Raw genomic sequence first — 9,748 nt, forward strand, 5'->3', positions numbered from 1 at the left:
ATAGTCAATCAGATCTAAATTGGAATTAAGGAAGGCTCAACGTTTAAAGTTTAGAATTAAAAAAAAAATAACCCTACCTCCATTTTATAGTACTTTAAACAAAAAAAGGTATTCTTCTCTCCTTCTCATAGCAGCCCTGCAAGGTAGGTGGTGTAAGTGTTACTTTTGCCATACTTTAGTTGAGAAAACAGCCTTAGATGAAATTGTAATAGAGAGGGGAACGGAATAGAAGAAGGAACCAAAGAGCAGCTGTTGTTTAGGACAAGGGGAGGGGCAGGAAGTGTGACACAGAAATCAGTCCTAAACAACCGCTGCTCTTTGGTTCCTTCATCTATCTAGTTCCCCTACGGATTACAAAGTGACTCATCCAAGGTCACCCTACTGGTAAGTACTGAAGTCCAAATTCAAGCCAAGGGCTGCTAACTCCAAATTCAGTGTTGTTTTCCCCAGAACACTTTGCTGCCTTTTTATGACTAAACAACTATGAAGAAGGTTAAGTCTGGGGAATGCTTGACTAAGACCTGGAGACAGCCTGTTATAGAAGAAAGAATGCTGGATTTGGGATCAGGAGACGTGAATTCAAGTTTCATTGGTGCCACCATCTAGATGATATTAGGTGACAATTTAACTTGACTTATTGACATCTCTGAGATATAGTTTCTTCATCTTTAAAATTCAATTCCCATGGCATCATGTATGAAGCACGTAGGTGGCTCAGTGGAGAGAGTGCTAGGGTTGGAGTCCGGAAAACCTGAGTTCAAACCTGATCTCAAACCCTTACAAGACTCTGGACTCTGGACATGTCATTCTACCTCTGTTTACACTGAAGGCAGCCAGGTGACGCAGTGCATAGTGTCCTGGGCCTACAGTTAGGATGACCTGAGTTCGAATCTGTCCTCAGACACTTACTATTGGGCAAGCCATTTGACTTGTTTGCCTTACTCCACAGGAGAAGAAAGTGGCAAATCACACCAGTATCTTTGCCAAGAAAACCTCACAGATAGTATTGGTCTACAGGGTCACAAAGACTTGAACATGACTGAATGACTGAACAACAGGTAGGATGATGTCCCCTTATAACTTCCTCCAACAGGGGAGGTCGTGCTTGGTGAGTCTCGAGTTGGGAAACTCTGAGCAGCAACTGCTCATTAGGTGTCCATTCTAAATCTAGCACTGAAATGGTAAAGGTGTAGAGAGGGAACCAGAATGCATCAGGAGGTAAAATGGACCCACTAGTAAACAGAATACATCAAGGTTTTCATGTCTGTCGGTGGTCTCTTCATTCCCAGCCTGTAAGAGATCGAGAGACTTTTATCCTCCCTTCCCTCTGCCCCCATCAATTAAACTCATTATGCTCCTAATTTTCTTGGATTCAAAAACAAAATGAAATCATTCCTACCTTTAAAAAACATATTCTACTGGGGAAAGAAAGGATATAAGTATGTAGACACAAGGTAATATAAAGCAATTTTACTTAAGAAGGAATTAATATCAGGAAAAGTTTTCTATAGAGGGCAAAAGCTGCTCCTGCTTTGGGAAGAAGCTTTGCCTTCTATGACATAGAAGTAGGGTGAAGATCATGCAAGAAATGGGAGAAAGCTTGTGAGGAACATAAGGGTAGGAGATGACGTGTTTGGGAAATGGCTTGCAGGTCAGATTGAGTGGAATGCGAATGGGAGTATATGGAGCAAGACTGGAGAGGTAGGTGGGAGCCAGATTATGAAAGACTTTAAAAGCTAGGCAGCAGGTTTATTTATTTTGCCACTAGAAGCAATAGGGAGATGGTGAAGGTTCTGAGTAGAGTGTAGATCACGCATGGTCATATCTGCTAGAGGAATGACAATTTGGCAACTATAAAGAGGAAGCAGGAGATTTTGGAGCAGGTGGTGCGGTGGATAGAATGCCAAGTCTGGAGTCAGAGACTTTCCTCTTCTCAAGTTCAAAGCCAGCTTCAGACACTCACTAGCTAAGTGACCATGCCACCAGCACAACCACCATCGCCACCACTACCATACTTTTGTAATAATCTAGATGAGAAGGAATGAGGCTCTGAAGTAGGGGGCTCTGTGAATAGGGAGAAGGGAATAGATGTAAGATATTTTGTGATTGGCAACTGCTCTCAACGTTTGTAGGGCACTATGACTGAGGGTTAGCTTTGGAGGTGAAAGATGAGTTAAATTTCATATATGTCAAGTTGGAAGGGGCCAAGGGACAGTTGGAAGAAGATTGGTAACAGGGGACTGGAGTCTAGGAGACAGTTCAGAAAAGGGCTAGATATATAGTTTGAAAGATCCTCCAAAGAAATAAAATAATTGAACCCTGGGAATAGTAACTGCATGCCTCCCAGGACTATCACAAAAAATGAATGAGGGGCAGCTAGGAGACTTAGTGGATAGAGATCCAGGCCTAGAGATGGGAGGTCCTAGGTTCAAATCTGACCTCAAATAATTCTTGCTATGTGACTCTTGCCGATTCATTTACTCCCCAGTTGCTTTTCCCTTATTGCTCTTCTGCCTTGGAACCAATATATAATATTGATTCTAAGAAAGAAGGTAAGGACTTAAAAAAAGAATGAATGAAATTAAGATTTTAAAGCAATTTTCATATTTTAAGTGCTATATACATGAGTTATTATTATTGTTGTTTCCTGTTATTAATTTGAATTGATGTTTTCCACATGTACCAATATGCCTTGAAGAGTCTATGCAATGATCATTTTAGATTAATTTAGAGTTAGGTCCTGTATTTAATTTAGGAAACCCATTCAACATCCTTGAAAAGTCTTCAATGATGGACATAGTGGGAGGCCATCTTCACACAAAAAAAACAAAACAAAACAAAACAAAAACCCTTTATTTCCAGCTACAATTTCGGTCCAAGTATGATTATGTTCACGAATCATTTCTAAACAGCAGTGTTTCAGTTAAACACTGCAATATGTTGTGGATAAAACTGTAGAGCTAGCTATAGTTAGTAAGATAAATCATTCTATATAATATTTATGAGGAAGAGCTTGTTATGCCTGCTAATTAACTAAACTGATGTAAATCACTTTTTAAAAATTCTTCTGTAATTTGGTTGCTCCATATGTTTTTTTTTTGTTATAGGATTTTTAAGTTTCTTTTTTTAAATTTTAGCTCTAAATTCTCTCACTTCTTCCCATCACTATCTCCTCCCCGAGAGAGTAAGCAATTAGATATAGGTTATACACATTCAGTGATGTAAAATTTATTTCCATATTAACCATGTTGTAAAAAATACAAACCAAAAAGAAAATGAAGGAAAGCAAAAAAATATATACTTCAATCTTCATTTAGTATCCATCAGTTCTTTTCTGGTTGTACATAGAATTTTTGTCATAAGTCCTCAGAATAGTATTGGATCATTGTATTTTTGAACATAGATGAGTCATTCACACACATTTGGTCATTGTACAATATTGCTGATACTGTGTAAAATATTTTCTTGGTTCTATTCACTTCATATTGCATCAATTCATGCAACTATTTTCAGATTTTCTTGAAAGCATACTACTTGTCATTTCTTATAGCACAATAGTATTCCACCATGATCTTATACCACAACTTGTTTAGCCATTTCCCAATTAATGTATATCCCTTCAATTTCTATTTCTTTGCCATTGCAAAAAGAGCTATTATAAATATATTTTTAAAATTTTATATAGATCCTTTTCCTTTGATATCTTTGGGATGCAAACCTAGTAGTCAAAGGGCATGCACATTTTTATAACCCTTTGGGCATAGGTCCAAATTGCCCACCAGAATGATTGGGTTAGAATCCTACCAGTGGTGCATTAGTGCCCCAATTTTTCAGTATCAATTATTCAGTATCTAACATTTTTCATTTTTTTCTGTTATATTAGATAATCTGAAAGTTATGAGGTGATATCTTGTTATTTTAATTTGTATTTCTCTAGTTAATAATTTGTATTTCTCTAGTTAATAATGATTTAGAGCATTTTTTCCTATGACTATAGATAGCTTTGATTTCTTTTTTTTCTGAAAATTTCCTATTCATGTCCTTTGGTTATTTATCATTAGCAGAATGACTTATAGACATAAATTTTAATTCTGTTCTTTATATGCTTGAGAAATTAATCCTTTAATCAAAGAAACTTACTGTGAAAATTTTCCAATTTCTTTTTTTTCCTTCTTATCTGTGCTATATTGGTTTTGTTTGTGCAAATCTTTTTTGATTTAATGTAATAAAAATAATCTTTTTTATATTTCATAATGCTCTCTTTCTCTTGTTTGTTCATAAATCCTTCTCTTATTCTTCCATCTGATGGTAAACTATTCTATCCTCTGCTAATTTGTTTATGTTGTGTCACCCTTTATATTTAAGCCATTCACTCATTTTTTATCTTATTTGGTATACAGTGTTATGATGAGGATTTATTCAGTTTTATTAAGAATAAGTTTTAAGATTAGAAAAAGGGTTTGCCCACTTTACTCTGTTCCCTTTAAGAAAGAAGACAGAAAAAGGTTACTGTGGGCTCTTTAAGAAACTAGGATAAAGGGAGAGACAGTTGGGAAGTGGGCTTGTCTCTTTGACTTCCTCTCAGAGCAAGTTGCTGGATAATTTTCTCTGAGAAGTTTTGTTAGTGATTTGAGAGAGTTAACTTTTAAAAGTTGGATTAACATCTAAGAAGCTGAGGAAGAGTTGATTGGACCAAGAGATTTTCTCTCTACCAGAGGGGGCTCTGTTCCCTCTCACTTGGAGCAGGCCATTGTCTGGCTCTCTCCCAAGAGAGTCTTACAGCCTAGAGATTCTAAGAGCCATATCTGGCAGTTGACTCCAGGCAGTTTGTTAATTTTCATAGATTATTTGAAGGAGGTTAATATAAATTTAATTTCATCTATTAGAATAAGTTTAGTTTGATAGAAATTGAATCTTAGATAGTTGAGAATAGTTTAAGGAGGTTCACCTTGGTGGGCAAAAAGAAAATCCATGAGGATTTAGATTGTTTTTTTTTATATTAATTTAGAAATATTAAAATTAGGGTAAGAGATTCCTGTTTATTCCTACCTCCTATTTTCTATCCTTGCCTCTTCTCATAGATATAAATAAATAAGAGTTGGATTAAGCCATTTCCAGCATTTCATCCACTTCCTTCAAAAGCTTTTATTTATCTACCAGTTGATCAGTAACAACTGGGTAACAATATTAAAACCCCACAGAAGATCAATAATACCTGAAACAACAGTATATTACACTGGGCTATATCTACTTTCTGCCAAACTGCTTTATGAACCCTTCATTTTATAGATAAGGAAATGAAGGACTAGGGGAGTAGAATGACTTTCCAAAGTTACGTATTATTAGTGAAAGAGCCAGGAATCAAATTCAAGTTCTCTCATTCCAAATCTAGGAATTTTCATTCATTCAACATTTCCCCACAACCCAAAACATTCTTTCTTCTCTGCTACACATCCTGCTTTGACATGTTACCTTATGCATACATTTATTTGGGTTCCATTCAAGAAATCAAGAGTTTGTTCTGTCATTTTTGACTAGCTGTGTGACCTTGGACAAATCATGTAATTTCTGTGAGCCTCAGTTTTTTTATCTGTAAAATCAGAAAAAAATATGCTTTGCTTTATCCATAACACCATGCATAATTAACACCAGTTTTATGAAAAAAAATAAGAACATATCTATGAAATATCTTTGAAAAAAACAAAAAAGGACTTTATGAGAAATCAGTGGAGTAGGGGTCAGGATTGAAATCTCAGATCTATTCCTTGCTATCAGTTTTACTTTGGATAAGTTATTTCACTTTTGCAAGCCCTCATATTTTCTTCAAGGGGAAAAAGTATCAGGAAGCCAAGGCAATTATGTACTGCAGGAAATATAAGGTCCCTTCTAACTATAAATCTTAGGAGAGCCTCTGAAATGTAGGGGAATGAGGAGGAATTTGGGTCAAGTAATGCAGTGTCAATTATGGATTGTTAATAACCCATTGACAGTGTTTTCATTTCTCTAAACAGAAATGTGCCAATACCAGGTAATGTGAGTAGTTCCAAGTAGCCTCAAGCTTCGCTATTCCCCCTACTTCCCAATGATCTAGAAGTTGAGTAAATATTGAGGGAAATTCTCATAAAAGAATTTCTTCAATGGATTTCCAATGCCAGATGCTAAACTAGTTATAAATATCAATAGTAGTTTAAATTCTACTTTTTTATTATATGCCTTCCATACGGAGCAGTTTCATGTTGAAAAATGTTAAGAAAAAAGTATTTCTGAAAAAGAAAAAATAATTTAATCAGCTGGTAAGTTATATAAGTTTTTCTTTCTTCCATACGGTTGATGATGAACAGGTTGATATGTGAGAGGAATAGGAACATAATTTCTGTTTAATAAAAACCACTAAAGCCCATATGGAAAGAAAACACAATTTTCAGATAATCTGTGGAAAATTTGGTTGAAAAGGAGACAAGGAATTAACTGTGATACAATATGTGGATTTATATATATATACATATATATATGTATATATATATATATTAATTTTAAACATTATTTTATTTGGTCATTTCCAAACATTATTCACTAGAAACAAAGATCATTTTCTTTTCCTCCCTGCCACCCCTCCCACCACCTTTCCCTCTCCAATAGCCGACGCGCACGATTCCACTGGTTATCACATGTATTCTTGACTCAAACCCATATCCCTGTTGTTGGTATTTGCATTAGAGTGTTCATTTAGAGTCTCTCCTCAGTCTTATCCCCTCCACCCCTGTAGTCAAGCAGTTGCTTTTCATCGGTGTTTTTACTCCCACAGTTTATCCTCTGCTTGTGGATAGTATTTTTTTAGATCCCTGCAGATTGTTCAGGGACATTGCATTGACACCAATGGAGAAGTCCATCACCTTCGATTGTACCACAATGTATCAGTCTTTTCCTGGTTCTGCTCCTTTCGCTCTGCATCACTTCCTGGAGGTTGTTCCAGTCTCCATGAAATTCCTCCACTTTATTATTCCTTTGAGCACAATAGTATTCCATCACCAACATATACCACAATTTGTTCAGCCATTCTCCAATTGATGGGCATCCCCTCATTTTCCAATTTTTGGCCACCACAAAGAGCGCAGCTATGAATATTCTTGTACAAGTGTTTTTCCTTATTATCTCTTTGGGGTACAAACCCAGCAGTGCTATGGCTGGATCAAAGGGCAGACAGTCTTTTAGCACCCTTTGGGCATAGTTCCAAATTGCCCTCCAGAATGGCTGGATCAATTCACAACTCCACCAGCAATGAATTAATGTCCCGACTTTGCCACATCCCCTCCAGCATTCATTACTTTCCATAGCTGTCATGTTAGCCAATCTGCTAGGTGTGAGGTGATACCTCAGAGTTGTTTTGATTTGCATCTCTCTGATTATAAGAGATTTAGAACACTTTTTCATGTGCTTATTAATAGTTTTGATTTCTTTGGCTGTGAACTGCCTGTTCATGTCCCTTTCCCATTTATCAATTGGAGAATGGCTTGATTTTTTGTACAATTGATTTAGTTCTTTGTAAATTTGAGTAATTAAACCATTGTCAGAGGTTTTTATGAAGATTGTTTCCCAATTTGTTGCTTCCCTTCTGATTTTGGTTACATTGGTTTTGTTTGTATAAAAACTTTTTAATTTGATGAATTACAAATTATTTATTTTGCATTTTGTAACTCTTTCTAAGTCTTGCTTGGTTTTGAAGTCTTTCCCTTCCCAAAGGTCTGACATGTATGCTATTCTGTGTTCGCTTAATTTTCTTAGTTTCCCTCTTTATGTTCAAGTCATTCACGCATTTTGAATTTATCTTGGTGTAGGGTGTGAGGTGTTGATCTAAACCTAATCTTTCCCACACTGTCCTCCAATTTTCCCAGCAGTTTTATGAAATAGTGGATTTTTGTCCCAAAAGCTGGGATCTTTGGGTTTGTCATTTACTGACTTGCTGAGGTCACTTGCCCCTAGTCTATTCCACTGATCCTCCTTTCTGTCTCTTAGCCAGTACCAAATTGTTTTGATGACTGTTGCTTTATAATATAGTCTGAGATCTGGGACTGCAAGGCCCCCTTCCTTTGTATTTTTTTTTTTCATTATTTCCCTGGATATCCTTGATCTCTTGTTCTTCCAAATGAACTATGTTATGGTTTTTTTCTAAATCAGTAAAAAAAATTTTTGGGCGAGCCTGAAGTTGAGGTAGCGGGCATTGAGGTGCGGTGCAAGTCCGCTGGGAGCTTTTAACGGCGCCGCTCCCGCCGCAATGCAGCTAACCGTGAAGGCGCTCCAGGGCCGGGAATGCAGCCTCCAGGTGCCCGATGACGAACGTGTCGCCACCCTGAAGCTCCTGGTTTCCGAGAAGTTGAATGTCTCGGTGGTCCAGCAGCGGCTCTTGTTCAAGGGCAAAGCGTTGGCAGGACTATGAACGGAGTCTTCGCCTCCTGAACTTGGATGATATCGAACGTCTGGCCACTTGTATGCTCAACTGTACTGTATCTGAGCCTGTGGAAGCTGGCTTCCTGGATTAACTCCTCTCCCCTCCTTCCCCCTCCCTGCCCCCCCCCAAAAAACACTAGGGATGGATGGATAGAATAGTAGGGGTTGGTTTTCTGGCTGAAAGCTGACTCTGTGCCTGCTATCTCCATCTACTCCCACTGAGATGTGGAAAGAAGGAAGGAAGGATGGAAAGATGGAAGGATGAGGGGAGTAGCAGAGAGAATTGGCTTTTGTGGTGCAGGGTGAGAGAATGGCTAGGGACTGGCTGCCATGACACCCTTCCCTCCCCAGGATATTCCTTCCTTGGTCTACTAACCTTCCAGTGTCACCATTAGACTGCATTCTGAGTATCCTTGGCCCCCAGGGCTGCTTCCCTTTGAGCACAGAGTCATGGACTCTTCTCTCCATTTTTAGCCCTCTTTCCAACATGAACAAAGCCTGCCCACAAAAGGACAGCCTGACAAAGGATCAGAAAGCCTTACGGGAAGCCTTCCTTCCTCCCTTCTTTCCTTGCCTGAGCATGGTGATTATGAGAGCAGCTGCCCTTGGTGGTAGTAGCCTCTCTCCTGGAGCCCCAGGGCTCTGGGCCAGTCATGTTCCTGTTTAGCCATCCCTTCTTCTTGTTTGAAGGTGGGGCCCTTCCTGTCTGGTTCTTCTTGCTTGGGTGATGGGGTTGTGGTAAAAGCTCAGGGTTACTCATTGCCATCATGAGGCCTCACCTGCGTGATCCTCAGGGTCTTCCTACCCTAGGCCTCTGGGGTGCCGACTCTTAGTGAGGGGAGGTAGGGGTGGAGGAACCTCCAGGTTCTCTCTTCTGCTTGGGAGAGAGAATGATGCTTTTCACAGTTTTGCTTTTAATTAAATCTTTATTAAACACCAAAAAAAAATTTTTTTGGAAGTTCCATGGGTATGGCACTAAATAGATAGATGAGTTTGGGTAGGATGGTCATTTTTATTATATTGGCTCATCCTACCCATGAGCAGTTAATGTTCTTCCAATTGTTCAAGTCTAGTTTTAGTTGTGTGGAAAGTGTTTTGTAGTTGTGCTCATATAGTTCCTGTGTTTTTCTCAGGAGATAGATTCCTAAGGATTTTATTTTGTCTAAGGTAATTATGAATGGGATTTCTCTTTCTAGTTCTTGCTGCTGAGTTGTGTTGGAATTACATAGAAATGCTGATGACTTAGGTGGGTTTATTTTGTATCCTGCAACTTTGCTAAAGTTGTTGATTATTTCGGTTAGTT

General features: G+C 38.2%; 1 pseudogene; it reads left to right on the forward strand.

The window, feature by feature from the left end:
• The first annotated feature begins 8,201 nt into the window (after positions 1-8,201).
• LOC103101151 (ubiquitin-like protein 4A) lies at positions 8,202-8,537 on the forward strand (annotated as a pseudogene).
• The last annotated feature ends 1,211 nt before the right edge of the window (positions 8,538-9,748 follow it).

This window comes from Monodelphis domestica, chromosome 8 (genome assembly GCF_027887165.1).
Source record: "Monodelphis domestica isolate mMonDom1 chromosome 8, mMonDom1.pri, whole genome shotgun sequence".
In the NCBI taxonomy this organism is placed as follows: domain Eukaryota; kingdom Metazoa; phylum Chordata; class Mammalia; order Didelphimorphia; family Didelphidae; genus Monodelphis; species Monodelphis domestica.